The 14,976-nt window shown below is 39.1% G+C and overlaps 1 long non-coding RNA gene and 1 other non-coding gene across 2 annotated transcripts; one reads left to right on the forward strand and one right to left on the reverse strand.

Annotated features, from left to right (window-relative positions):
- Positions 1-6,844: 6,844 nt before the first annotated feature.
- On the reverse strand, positions 6,845-14,211 carry LOC114484193 (uncharacterized). Its single transcript, XR_003676798.1, has 2 exons — positions 11,316-14,211; positions 6,845-9,973 (listed from the first exon to the last, which is right to left on the reverse strand). It is a non-coding gene; the product is annotated as an uncharacterized lncRNA (long non-coding RNA).
- On the forward strand, positions 14,090-14,196 carry LOC112064384 (U6 spliceosomal RNA). The gene has a single exon (XR_002891498.1). It is a non-coding gene; the product is annotated as a U6 spliceosomal RNA (small nuclear RNA).
- Positions 14,212-14,976: the final 765 nt, after the last annotated feature.

Consider the following 14,976-nt stretch of genomic DNA (forward strand, 5'->3'; position numbering starts at 1 on the left):
CGTCCGGAGCCTGTGCTCCGCAACGGGAGAGGCCGCAACGGAGGGAGGCCCGCATACCACAAAAAATAAAAATAAAAATAAAATAAAATAAAATATATCATACAAATGGAATCATACAGTACGTAAACTTTTGGAATTGACTCTTTTAACTCAGCATAATTCTTTGGACATTCATCCAGGTCACTGCCTATATCAGTAGTTTCTTCTTATTATTGCTGAGCAGTATTCCATGATATGGATGTACTGTGGTCTGTTTAACCATTCACCCATTCAAGGACAGTCAAGTTGTTTCCAGGTTTTGGCTATTGCAAATAAAGTTATTATAAACATTCATGGACAGGTTTTGGTGTGAGCATAAGTTTTCACTTCTCTGGAACGAATGCTGAAGTGCGCAATATCTGGGTCATAACGGTAGTTGCACTTTTTTTTTTTTTTTTTTTTTTTTTCACATATATTTTTTAAAGCAACTGCAAACTTTTCCAGCATGGCTGCACTATTTGGGGTTACCAAATGTAGGAGTGATCCAATTTCTCTATGTCTTCACCAGCATTTGGTGGTGTCACTATTTTTTATTTTAGTCATTCTGATGTGTAGTGATATCTCATGGCTTTTATTTTCATTTTCCTAATGGCTAATGATGTTGAACATATTTTTCATGTGCTTATTTGCCATCTGTATGGCCTCTTTGGTGAAATGTCTCTTCATATCTTTTACCCATTTTCTAATTGGATTATTTGCTTTTTGGTTTTTTTTGCGGTATGCGGGCCTCTGACTGTTGTGGCCTCTCCCACTGCGGAGCACAGGGTCCGGACGTGCAGGCTCAGCGGCCATGGCTCACGGGCCTAGCCGCTCCGCGGCATGTGGGATTTTCCCGGTCCGGGGCACGAACCCGTGTCCCCTGCATCGGCAGGCGGACTCTCAACCACCACGCCACCAGGGAAGCCCAATTATTTGGTATTTTTACTGTTGAGTTTTCCAAGTTCTTTATATATTCTAGATACGAGTCCTTTGCTGGATATGTGTTTTGCAAATATTTTCTCACAAGTCTGTATCATGTTTTTTTTATCCTTCTAACAGGGTCTTTCACAGAGCAAACTTACACATTTTGATGAAGTCTAATTTATCAGTTTTTCCTTTTATGAATCATACTTTGGCATCAAGTCTAAGAGTTCTTTGTCTAGACCTGGATTCCAAAGATATTCTGTTTTTTGTTTTTGTTTTTTTCTGAAAGTATATAGGTTTCTGTTTTATTTGGTTATATTGTATTTTCATTTTGAGTTAATTATTGTATAAGGTCAAGGTTCAATTTTTTTGTCTATAAATGTCCAGCTGTTCTAGCACTATTTATTGTAAGAGTCATGGAGGTTCCTGCAGAGTTGGAATCTAAACTGTATAGCATTTAGTGAAGTGATTACATCTAAGGACCTCCAGAAGCATGGAGCATCTGGGTGTGCCCTGTGTCCGAACATGTGTGCACACAATTCTTCTTTGTATATGAGGATGGTTAGGTAGGCGATGCCAGCGTTAATACTCAGGACCCCGAGATACAGAAGGAAATCATGCATATGATCAGAACTCAGGTTTACACAAACTGAGGGGGCCCCAGCCCCTATAACATCCCCCACTCTCCCGGATCCATCTACCCTCATAAAAGGGCTCAGGAACAGCAGGTGAGGCTACCCCAAGAAATCAAGGATCCATTACCAAGGGGCAGGAAGATGATAGAAGAGGCGGCCTCCATGGGGGATACTGACCCAGGAAACACTCCACATTTGGACCGCCCAGATTGACCCCCCACCCCTGATTTTCCCAGTTGACTTAACCCTGTTTGTAAATAAAACAGTAAAACTACTTCACGTTCTTTAGTTGTGGGGCAGCAAGAAAAAATGGAAAAGAGAAGTGGCTTCTCAGGACAGCTTCACCAAAGTGCCAGTGAATCCAACCCAATTGTTTGGAGTGAGAAAAATAATTTGTCAAGTAGTTAAGCATCCTTTCCAAAGTCTTGCAGAAACCTTGCACTTTTCTGCTCTTGGCACTTAGCAACATTCCAGTTTCTTAACTCTGGAGTCTCAGTCTTCTCTCCTTTCTCCTCCTCCCCTTCTTCTTCTTCTTTTTATTCCTTCTCCTTCTTCATCTTTCCTCCACTGACTCACTTTTGTACCACTGTAAAAAATCAATTGGGCAAGTGTGTGCATCTATCTCTAGGTTTTCTGGCCTACTAATACAGTGGATTATATTGATTAATTCCCAAATATTGAATAAGACTTGCATCCCTGGACTAAACCCTACTTAGCTATGGTGTATAATTCTATACTGTTCAATTCTATTTGCTAAAAGAGTTTTGCATCATTATTCACAAGAAATATTGGTCTGCAGTTTTCTTATTTTGTACCGTCTTTGTTTGGTATGAGGATAATATTAGCTTCATAAAATGAGCTGGAAGTGATCTCTCCTTTTCTTTTCCTCTAAGAGATTGTGTAGAATTGGTATTAACTCTTCCTTAAATGTTTTGCAGAATTTTTCCAGGAAAACCCTCTGGGCTAGGAGATCTCTTTTGGAGGAATTTTTTAAAATTACAAATTCAGTTTCCTTAATGGGAAAGGAAGTTATCTGTTTCATATTTGGTGAGTCGTTGTAGCTTGTGCTTTTGAAGAATTGGTCCATTTCATCTGTGTTGTCAAATTTATTTATTTTTTTTATAGTATTCCCTTAATATCTTTTTGATGTTTGTAGTGATATCTTTTATTTCATTCCTGATATTGGTCATTTGTGTCTTCTCTTCTTTATCTTTGTCTGTCTTGGTAGAAGTCTGTCAATTTTATCAATCTTTTTGAAGAGCCAGGGTTTGTGTCATTGATTTTCTCTATTGTCTTTCCTGTTTTCATTTTCATTGATTTCTGCTCTCATCCTCATTGTTTCCTTTCTTCTGCTTGCTTTGGGTTTATTTGCTCCTCTTTTTCTACATTATTGTGGTGGGATCTTAGATTATTGATTTAGGACTTTGCCCCTTTTCTAATGTATGCCTTTGGTGCTACAAATGTCCCTCTCAGCCCTACTTTTAACAGCATCAACAATTTTGCTATGCTGAATTTTAATTCAGTTTGATGTATTAATTTCTCTTGAGAGTTTCTCTTTGGCCCTTGAATTATTTAGAACTGTGATGTTTAGTTTGCAGATGCTGGGAGATTTTTTTCAATTATCTTTCAATTATCAAGTTCTAGTTTAATTCCACTGTGGTTAAAGAACATATACTGTATGATTTCAATTCTTTTAAACTTGCTGAAGGTTTTTTTTTTTCATGGCCCAGGATATGGTTTATGTTGACATGCATTCAGTGGACACTTGAAAAGCATGTGTATTCTATTGTTGTTGGATGCAGTGTTCGGTAAATACCAGTTAGATCTTATTATTTGATGGTATTGTTGAGTTCTTATATATCCTTGCTGATTTTCTGCCTGCCTGTTCTACCAGTTGTTAAGAAAAGGGTTTGAAGTCTCCAAATATAATTGTGGATAAGTCTAAATATCTTTTCGTTTATACCCAATTTTGCTTGGTACATAGACATTTTGGATTCCTATATAATGTCCCTCTCTGTCTCTGGTAGTTTTCTATGTTCTGAAGTCTGCATTATCCGATGTTAATATACCATCCCTGCTTTCTTTTGATTAACGTTTCCATGATATATCTTTTCTGCTCACTTTACTTTCAACCTGCCTAGAGTTATGTTTGAAGTGAACTTATCTTATAGACAGCATATAATCAGGTCATTTAAAAAGATCCTCTCTTCCAATCTCTATTTAGACCATTTACATTTAATGTAATTATTGATATATTCAGACTTAAGTCTGCCATTTCATTTTTGTTTTCTATTTGTTCTCTTTATTTCTTGCTTTCTTTTTTCTGCCTTCCTGTTGGTTATTTTAGAATTCCATTTTGATTTACTTATAGTGTTTTTAAAGCTCGCTGTATAACTTTTTAAGTGGTTGTTCTAGGTATTATGCTATATATATATAACTAATTACAGTCTATTGGTGTCATCATTTTGCCAGTTCAAGTAAAATATAGAAACCTTACCTCCCTTTACATCCCTTTACTCTCCCCCTTTAAATACATAATTTTCTGGCACTTTCCTGGTAGTCCAGTGGTTAAGACTCTGCGCTGCCAATGCAGGGGGTGTCAGTTCGATCCCTGGTTGGGGAACTAAGATCCCACATGCTGTGTGGTGCAGCCAAAAGATAAAAAAAACAACAACAAGAACAAATACATATATAGAACAAGTTGGGAAGAAATATTTGTAACATATATAATAAAAGTTAAATATATATATATATATATATATATATATATATATATATACAATTTTCTTATTTCCTCTACACATATTTAGAACCAGACAATATTATAACTTTTGCTTCTCCAATCAAACATAATTCAGAAAACTCAAGAGTAGAAGGAAAAGCTATTATATTTACCCATATTTTTGCTTACTGGTTAGAACCAGACAATATTATAACTTTTGCTTCTCCAATCAAACATAATTCAGCAAACTCAAGAGTAGAAGGAAAAGCTATTATATTTACCCATATTTTTGCTTACTGGCTCTTTCTTTCTTCCTGATGTTTAGAGAACTTCCTTTAGCCATTCTTTCAGGATTGGTCTGCTAGTGACAAATTCTGTTAGTTTTCCTTCATCTGAGAGTGTCTTGATTTCACTAAGGATACTTCTCCTGGATATAGGATTTTTTCTTTCGGCACTTAAAAATATTGTGATACATGATTTCTGATGAGAAATCCACTGTCATTTGAATTGTTTTTCCCCTATAGGTACGGTGTTTCTCTTTTGCTGTTTTTCAATATTTTTTTCTTCACCTTTTGTTATTAGGAGTTTGACTATCATGTGCCTTAGGGTGGATTACTTTGGATTTATCCTGTTTGGGATTCGCTTAACTTTTTGAATCTATAGGTTTATATCTTTTGTCAAACTTGGGAAGTTTTCAGCCATTATTTTTGGGAGTACTTTCTTCAGTCCTCCCTCTCCTCTCCTGTCTTTCCAGAGACATTCTGATGACATGGATGTTAAACTTTTATTATATAGAACAGGTCCCTGAGGCTCTGTTCATTTTTTATTTCAGCACATTTTCTTTCTGTTATTTAGATTGGTAATTTCTATTCTATCTTCTAGTTTACTGATTCTTTCCTCTGCTCTCTCTACTCTTCAGCTCATCTACTGAGTCTTTTGCTTTGGTTATTGTATCTTTCTCTTCTAAAATTTCCATTTGTTTCTTCCTGTAGCTGCTTTTTTGTTTTCTGAGATTCTCTTTTTTTAATATGTTTTCGTAATTGCTCATATAAGCATTTTTATCATGCTTTAAAATCTTTGTTGAATAATTCTAACATATCTACCATGTAGCTGTTGCCATCTTTTGATTGTTTTCTTTCATTCAGTTTGAGACCTTCCTGGTTCTTGGTATGACAGTGTAGTGGGTTGAATAATGTTCCCCATAAATTCATGTTCATCTGGAACCTCAGAATGTAACCTTATTTGGAAATAGGGTCTTTGCAGATGTAATTGGTTGAGGTGAGGTCATAGTGTATTAGGGTGAGCCCTAAATTCAATGACTAGTGTCCTTATAAGAAGAGAACACACAGACACACACATAAGGAAAATAGCCATGTGATGAGAGAGGCAGAGATTGAAGTGATGCAGCTACAAGGAGTGGAAGGGGCCATCAGAAACTAGAAAAAGGCAAGGAAGGATTCTTCCCTAGAGACTTCAGAGGGAACATGTTCTTGCCATTTCTGGCTTCTAGCTTCCAGAACTGTGAGTGAATACATTTCTGTTGTTTAAGCTATCAAATTTGTGATACTTTGTTATGGCAGTCCTAGGGACCTAATACAGTTGGTATGACAAGTAATTTTTATTGAAACCTGGACATTTGGGATATATGTTTTGAGACTCTGGATCTTATTTCAACCTTCTGTTTTAGCTGGCTTCCTCTGACACTGATCTTGCTGGGGACGGAGTGGTAGACACTGCTTCATTACTGCCAGGTGAGGGTAGAAGTTCAGGTCCCACTTGGCCTCTGTTGACTGTCAAGGGAGGATGCTCTTCATTACTCCTAGGCGTTCTCTGACACCACCCCAGTGGGGAGAGGGAAGAATGCCTTGTTACTTCAGGGTGAGAGTATTAGTCTGTGCTCCCTATCTGGTATCAACCAATACCAGAGCTAGGGAGTAGGGGGGTCAGGAGGAGGAACTACCACCCAGCAAGGATGAAATTCCAGCAAAGGGGTTAGGATGTCTTGTTACAGCCTGGTGATTTTGGAAGTCTAGGCCCCTAATTCAGCCTTTGCTGGTGAAGGTGGGGTCGGTTTTTTTTCTGTAATGTTTGATGCTGATAAAGCTCTTATTGTCTAAAAGTTTTCTATCTTTCTAGACTGCCTTTTTCCTGTCCTTAGAGAAAGCAGACCTTTGTTGGGGCCCTTTTTGTCTGTGTTTGTGGATTGCCACCTTCTTCCACTCTGAGTCTGCAATATATGAGACAAAAGGAAAACTCAGGGAACTCACCACTGTGCCATCTCCCCACTCTCAAGATCCCTAGCTGGTCTGCTTTCTTTGCTTCACCTTTCAGTCTTTTTATATTTGTTTTGTATATAACATCCAGGATTTTTTTAGTTCTATGTAGCAGGAAGAATGGGGAAAATACATCTACTCCATATCCCTAGAAGTAGAAATCCTCTGAGCTCCTAACTTTTTATTTCCTTGACCTCCTCAACTTTCTTCCCATTGTCCTTCATTCTCATTCACTGGCAAAACCCAAACTTTGTAACAGCCTAATTCTCTGCCTTCTTCTATGTTTATGCAGCTAAGTATGAAGAAGAAAAATTGCACAGTGGAGGGAATTGGTGCACCAAAATTCCATGGAATAAAATTTCCAGTTGCCCCTATGCTGCCAGCCATGCCTACTGGGTTTATCGTCAGCCCTGTTTCTCTCTCCCATTCCTCACACAAGTCACTGAAGCCACCTCCTCCATCCCCTTTCCTAACATCTCACCACCTACCTCACTCTCACCTGCTACCTCATGAAGAAAACGGAAGCCATCAGGTACGACTGACTCTGCACCTACAATCTTGCACACATCTGCATTCATTCTTACTTCCCTCCCATGATGGAGGATGAAGCCCCTCCTAAAGCCAGTCTCTGCATCTGAGCTATGTAGTCCATCATGGCCTGCACACTCAGTAACCTTGCTCATCAATTATTGTCTCTCTTCTAGTATGTCCTCAACGTCATCCCTCCTAAAAAGCTTATATCATTAAAAAAATCCCCCTTGCTTCCTTCCCTTCTCATTACCTATCCACTTCTCTTCCCCATTTCAAAGCAAGGATTCTTAAATGTGCTTCCTGTACTAGCTGTCTATACTTCCTAACATCTCATTCTCTCCTCAATCAACTGTGGTATCATATCTGCCCTCACAATGTTGAAACAATTCTTGCCAAGGTCTCCAAAGGCATTTATCACTGAAGCCAGTGGACACCTTTCAACCTTACCTTACTTGACATTTTTATAATATTTGCACAATTGAACATTATCTTTTTTAAAAAAAATACTCCCTTCTCTTGGCCTCTTCTGTTTTTCCTTAATCTCTCTGGCTACTCTCTTTGGTCTCTACCAAGTTTCCCCTTTCTCTGCCAGTGTTCCCTTTTTTAGGCTTCTCTCTTTACACAGTAAGTCTGGACACTCATCCAACCCTTGGCTCCTCACTCTCCTTATTCCCTACATCTAATACATCACTACATCCTTCATTCAACTTCCTTTGTGTATTACTCAGCTAGGGCTGCCATAACAAAGTACCACAGACCAGCTAGCTTAAACACAGAAATTTATTTTCCCACAGTTCTGAAGGTTAGAAGTCCAAAATCAAAGCATGTTCAGTTTCTGGTGAGGACTCTCTTCCAGGCTTGTAGAGGACTGCCTTCTTAATTTGCCCTCACATGGTGAAAAGAGAATGCAAGTTTTCTGGTGTTTCTTCTTATAAGGGCACTAATCCCATCATGGGGGGGGGCACCCTCATGACCTCATCTAAACCTAATTATCTCCCAAAGTCTCCATCTCCAAATACCATCACATTGGGCTTTAGGGGAAGAGGGGTACACAAGTCAGTCCATAGCACATTGCTCTGAAATTTTTTTGCCTTTTCCATCTCTACTGCCATTTTTTCTTACCTAGATTATTTCAATAGTTTCCCAGCTGGCCTCTCTGCCTACATTATCCCACTCAAAGCTGTTCCCCATTCTGTAGCTAGACTGTTATATCTGAGGCAGAAATCAGGCCTCATAAGTCCCCTGCAAAAAATACTTCAGTAATTTTTGATAGACTTTCTATAAAGTCTACACATCTTACTATAGCATGGAAATCCCTCCATGTTTGGGCTCCTGCTTATCTCTCTGACCCATCTCTCTTCCCACCCCCTTGTACTCAGTGATACCTCCATAGTACAATACTCAGGGTTTGCTAAACACACCATGTTTATTAACATTTCCTCATTCTCAGGACTCAACTCGGATGTCACCTCCTCTAACAAGCCCTCCATTACCCTTAGGCTGGATGAGGTGCTTTTTCTAAGTAGCTCACTGTGATTCTTTCTTTCATAGCACTTAGCCCACTTCGTTATAGTTGTGTTTTACTTGTTGGTCTCCCCCACTTGGCTATAAGCTCCTTGAGGGCAGTAGGTGGTCCTAACTCCTCACTCTATTCCAAGTACAGGTGCAATTCTGAGCACAAGTAGATATTTCATGTTTGCTTCTTAGGTGCAACTTCTGTTTTTATTGATGAAAAAACGAACAAGAGAACATAAGCTATCACTCCACCAAAGCCAAGCTAGCAAGAAGCCCAAGGAATGTCACTATCAATGAGTCAGCTGTCAGAGTCTCCAGGCCTAGCACTGATACTATAGAAAAAGGTGACCTTAATCAAATTATTTCACTTCTTTGGGCCTTCATCTGTAAAATGAAAGGGTTGGACTAAATCACCTCCTAAGTTTCCTTCTAATGCTCATGTTTTATAATTCCATGTAAGGAGACCATAAGTGTATGGTTGGAATGTCTCAGAAATCACCAACCTGGGATATTTCTTACTCTACCATAAAGAAATCTGAGGATAGCCTGGGTTTATAAAGAACCCAGGCAATCAGAGTTTCTCTTCACTGCCCATTCATTTCTTTATTAATTCCACATTTATTGAGCACCTAATCTGTACCAAGCATATAATGCTTTTCAGTTTAGAAATTTCATAAGTGCTGATAAACAATAAGTAAAAAGGACAAAATTCTCTGTGAGGACGATTTGACATATAATTTTCCAAATTTCAGACAGAAACACGGTGACTTCATAGGGGAAAACGCTACAGAAGGTTCTATAAGAACTGCTCCATTCAATTGCATTTAGAAATGGTTATGTAACTGTTACATTGAACAAGTGTGACTCATAGGATGTAATCAATCATAAAGCAACACTTCAGATTTATTCCAGAGTTAGCACTTTCTCTGCTCTTGGGTGAAATTTAGATCAAATTTTTATTCTTCTAGTCACTTCCAGGCAATATATCCTTTGGTCAGTAATTATCGTGTCTGGATTCATGTCACATTAAAAACGTCAACAGGTTTCTCTCATCCCCATCTCAGCCTCCTACAAAGAGCTACAACTGGGTTAGGAGAGCAACCCATGTGCCCTTTCTTTTCTGATCCCTGCCCCCTGCAGTTTTCAGAAGGTGACTGCACACTTCTCTGCGGTTAGAATACTGGGAGGAAGATGAGGAGAGGGGAGCAAGAAAGTTCTTACTTGCCTGGTAGTCGTGTGAAGAGCTAGTATCAGAGTTCTTTGGCCTTGACAGATATACCAAGTTGCCTCTCTTGTTGGTTTGTATGAGTTTTCCGGAGATGCTCCAGGGTAGGGCTTCTCTCACCTGGATTTCCCTGCAGATGAATGGATACATCTTAATATGGCCGATCACTTACTCTTTCCTGGGACCCCAGAAATCTGGTACCAGCTCCGTATTTTTGTTCATCTGGTTACCCATCCAAATGACCCTCTTAGAAAGAATGCAAGATAACCGCACGTCTGCTTTCTCTTGTGAGTGGCCCATATCTGATTCAACGGAACCACTCACATTTTATTTGCCCCCAGAGATTTAGAAAGATTGGTTGGGGGGAGGACACCCAGCCCACAGACTACTCTATACAAAACAACCCTCACCTCGAATCTCTAGTTTTCATTTTTAATGTACTTTGTATTTATTATACGTAAGGGGTTGAAAAGCCATGTAATCCGATTTTGACAACCTGTGTTGCAAATTTTGCAACATGGAGGTCTTATACCTCACTTGAAAATGTGAAATCAATGTCTTAGTGGTTTACCTGAAACTTTCATTCTTTTGTAGTTCTTCCTGCCTTGTGATGCCAGAATGACCAGTTTCTAATCCCACCTTTGGTCTAGACTTGCCATGTCACCGTGACAAGTAGCCTTTTCCTCCCCTAGTTTCATCATCTATGGGAAAGTTAATATCAAGTCTTTATGTAATTTAAAGTACTTACTTGCATAATCTGGAGATTCCTAGGGCTGCCACAACAAAATACCATATACTGGGTGGTTTAAACAACTGAAATTTATATCTGACAGTTCTAGAGGCTAGAAGTCCAAAATCAAAGTGTCAGCAAGGCTACATCCCCCCAAAGGCTCTGAGATTAGAATCTGTACTGAGCCTCTCTCCTAGCTTCTTATGGTTACTGGCAATCTTTGGCTTACAGCTGCATCACTCCAATTTCTCCCTCTGTCTTCATTTGATGATCTTCCTGTACATCCATGTCTCTGCAGGACCTTCTTATAAGAACACCAGTCATTGGATTTAGGGCCCACCCTAATCCAGTATGACATCATCTTAATTTGACTACATCTGTAAAGACCCTATTTCGAATAAGGTCATATTCGCAGGTTCTGAGTGATCATGGATCTGCGGGGTGGGGGTAACGCTATACAATCCAGTCCAGGTACTGTAATATTTTCTATAGAAAGGTTTAATATCAGTGCAAATATGATGTTGCATGGTTTTTTTTACCCCCAGATAATGTTTTTAAAACTAGGGAGATTACATCAATTTTGGAAAGGCCTATGGAAATGGGTACCTCTGGGTTGCACTGGAGTACACTGCATAGCGGTAGTCATAATCATAGAGGAATATGACAAAGGAGGCAAACAAACAGCTTAATAAGCATGGGTACGTATCGTATGAAAGAATCAAAGCAAGCTAATAATAGCTACCCTAGAGATGAGCTAGCAGATGCTTTTTCCACAGCTGAATCCTCAGAGGGATGATGTAGTATTTGTTGATTTTGCCATGTGACTTGTAAAAATAAAAGAGATACAAAGAAGACAAATGACATTGTAATTTTGAGTGGTTTGACCGTAACTGCACATACTAAAGTTATCATAGCAGTAGTAGTGATGTGTTGTTCTATATACTCATCACTTCTTAAGCCTCTGCAACATTTTAGACAGTTTTCCTGAGAGTATTTTGCCCCCGTACCAGGTTTCCCGTTTTCCAAAAGTTTGAATGGTTTGTTTGAACCCTGTTCAAATAATGACATAACATCAGGCATAAAACTGAAAGCAAATAAAGGAGAGTTTTCATGTTATCCATCAAAACTGGGTTTTTTATACTAACTTCAAATACAGTTTCTTCATGATTTATCAATAAAGTCTATCCTGAGAAAATCTGGACCTTCAGAAAAGTGCAATGAATAGGTCTATTTCCTATCCATATCCTCTTGCTAATCTTGAGGAACTTCTTCCTGGACCTTTGATTTTGCTTGGCCAAGACTGCTTTTTGGAAAATCATATATTTACCCATCTCTGCTCATTCAATGAGATTGTCATGCAACTTTGGAAACTTGGAGTGACTTCATTAAATAGCGTGTACTTCTTATTCAAAATGATGAGACATTTTTAATTACTACTTTTCCTTCTACTTTACATGGAACTTCTTTTCTGACTGTGGCAAATGCTGCCACGTGCCTACCTTTGTATGTACAAACAGAGTCAGTGGATACTTATCCATTCTTTCGCTGTAGACGATTGATGCCAAATTTAAATCTTCCTTTGGGTAATTGTTTTCTTTGTGTCTTAACTGTGTTATCGCCTCTTTACTGCAATTTGTATTTTCTTTTGTAAGACATTTGGATTCTTGTGAAAGTGTTACGTATGTAAATAACGGAAACAACGCCCACACCATTACTTAGCTCCTGTGGGCGCTGCCACACTTCTTTTTGTTTTCTTTCTTTTTTTTCCGTCTTCTTTTTTCTTTTTTAAATCACCATAAGAATAGTTCTTAGAATAGAAATGATGCAACAGTCTTAAAGATATAGTCAGTGGTCTATTAATTAGCGGAGAGTAATGTTTATATAAAAATTGGCCTCTATAACTGACAGCCAACCTGATTGTTGTGAACTTCATACCATTTTGTGCTGGCTTAAAACACGGTAGCAGATGATACAGTTTGTATAATGTTCCACCATAAATTGAGCATGGCAGGACATATAACACCATCAGTCAAAGTGAAATGGTTATATGGTAACCAGAGAAATTATTGAGCTTCTATATGGATTGGCCTGTTTTGATAAAGTAAGTCAGGCCACAAAGATTTTTCTCCACCTTGGAAAAAGGACCCAAAAGTACCAGTTATGCAAAACCACTGGGCCTGTTTGTAGTCAGTAGTCGTCCAGGACTTTTAGGATATCTTTTACCTGAAGGGCTCCAAGGGCAATGCTTGGAATCTCAAGGTCTGCACACAAGCATTGCCATGAAGTGCCATGAAGTGTTACAGAAGTTAAGAGAGAGAAGGGGCTGAGGCCTGCTTCCCTCATTCTCTGCTGGCCTCCTTCTCTTTTGTAGGAGACATTTGTGTGCAAGGCAGGTTGGGACCACATCAGCTCAGGCCATGGGAAGGGGGAAGAAGCCAAGATCCAGCGTGACAGAGGGGACAGAGCGTTTGTCTTCAGAAGCTGGCCCATCCCCAGGAAGCAGCGAGGCAGACCAGTGTGCAGCGGTCAAAGGGCATGACTAACACAGATTGAGCCAGACTATTAGGCTATATGAGTGCATCCTCTCTGCCAGCAGTTCTGGAAGAAGTCCTGGTGACAACAGTCAAAATCAGGCACAGTTCCAGGTGATTGGTCCAGTCACAGCAGGTCCCCAGCAGAAGCTGAGAAGGGAGTAGAAAAGCACATCCTGCTTCCCAGAGGAATGGGCAGAGCAAGAATTTGGCAAAGCACGAGGACCCGAGCTGAGGAAGCTGGGGTCCAAGGCTAGGATCCAATCCCTGCTGAGAACTGACATGCGTAGCAGAGAAACTGAGGCCAACTGGAGTCCCAAGGCTTTGGCCAAAGTAGTGAGAGAACTCTGAGACTCAGCTTCTACAGGAGGAACCAGATTTCCAGGTCTCTAGGCAACCAAACCAGTTTTGTCTATTAATAGGTCTAAGGCTGATGACACCAATCAGGACTGGCTCAGACTGGTTGGGGGCAACTAAGAGCTTCTGGAACTTTAATGTGCATAAGAATTACCTGGGGATCTTGTTAAAATGAAGATTCTGATTGGGTGAATCTGAGTGGGGCCACTATTCTGAACTTCTAATAAGATCCCAAGTGATACTGCTGGTTTTCCAGAAAAGCAAAACTCAGAGAATCCACACTTGCTGACATGTGCTCCCCCCAACTGCTCTCCACCCATTTCACTTGCCCAATCAGCCGTCCCTCCTCCCCAGCCCTCTTCCTAGTCATATCTGGCCATCTTCTTTTTCTTTTCTTTTCCCCATCTTCCCAACCCCTTTGTCCTGCTGCACTGCTCTGTCAAGACCATCAACAGAAAAAGAGTTTCTGTTTAGATACTAGAAGGGGCAAGATAGCAAAAGCCAGAAACATTTTCCCCATTGTCAGCACACAACTAAATGCTTTTATGTTTGATAGAAATAATTAGTCCAGATTAATCTCTTTTTCAGTCTCATAAATATAATCCAACAGTTAAGAAATTTCTTCTGAATGCTCACTTTGACAACACATATACTAAAGTTGGAACAATGCAAAGAAGATGATCATAGCCCCTGTGCAAAAATGACACACAAATTTCTGAAGCTTTCCATATTTTAAAAAAGACATTAAAATAGACATAAATTAATGGAGAAATATACTGTGTTTATGAAAGAGAGGAACCAATATAGTAAAATCTTCAATTCTACTCAAATTAATCTATAAAAAGAATGAAAATCCAATAAAAATCCCAACAGAGTTGTAGTAAAACCTAATTCTTAAATTCAAATAAAAGAGCAAATGGCCAAGAATAGCTCAGAAAAATTTGAAGATAAAGAATAGAGTGGGGAAAAGAAAGAAAACCACAGGCCAATATCACTGATGAACATAGATGCAAAAATCCTCAACAAAATACTAGTAAACAGAATCCAACAGCACATTAAAAGGATCATAAATGATGATCAAGTGGGGTTTATCCCAGGAATGCAAGGATTCTTCAATACATGCAAATCAATCAGTGTGATATATGATAAAAACCCTCCAGAAAGTAGGCATAGAGGGAACTTACCTCAACATAATAAAGGCCATATATGACAGACTCACAGCCAACATTGTTCTGAATGGTGAAAAACTGAAACCATTTCCTTTAAGACCAAGAACAAGACAAGGTTGTCCACTCTCACCACTGTTATTCAACATAGTTTTGGAAGTTTTAGCCACAGCAATCAGAGAAGAAAAAGAAATAAAAGGAATCCAAACTGGAAAAGAAGTAAAGCTGTAACTGTTTGCAGATGACATGATACTCTACATAAAGAATCCTAAAGATGCTACCAGAAAACTACTAGAGCTAAACAATGAATTTGGTAAAGTAGCAGGATACAAAATTAATGCACAGAAAT

The sequence above is a fragment of the Physeter macrocephalus genome, chromosome 18 (assembly GCF_002837175.3).
Source record: "Physeter macrocephalus isolate SW-GA chromosome 18, ASM283717v5, whole genome shotgun sequence".
Lineage (NCBI taxonomy): Eukaryota > Metazoa > Chordata > Mammalia > Artiodactyla > Physeteridae > Physeter > Physeter macrocephalus.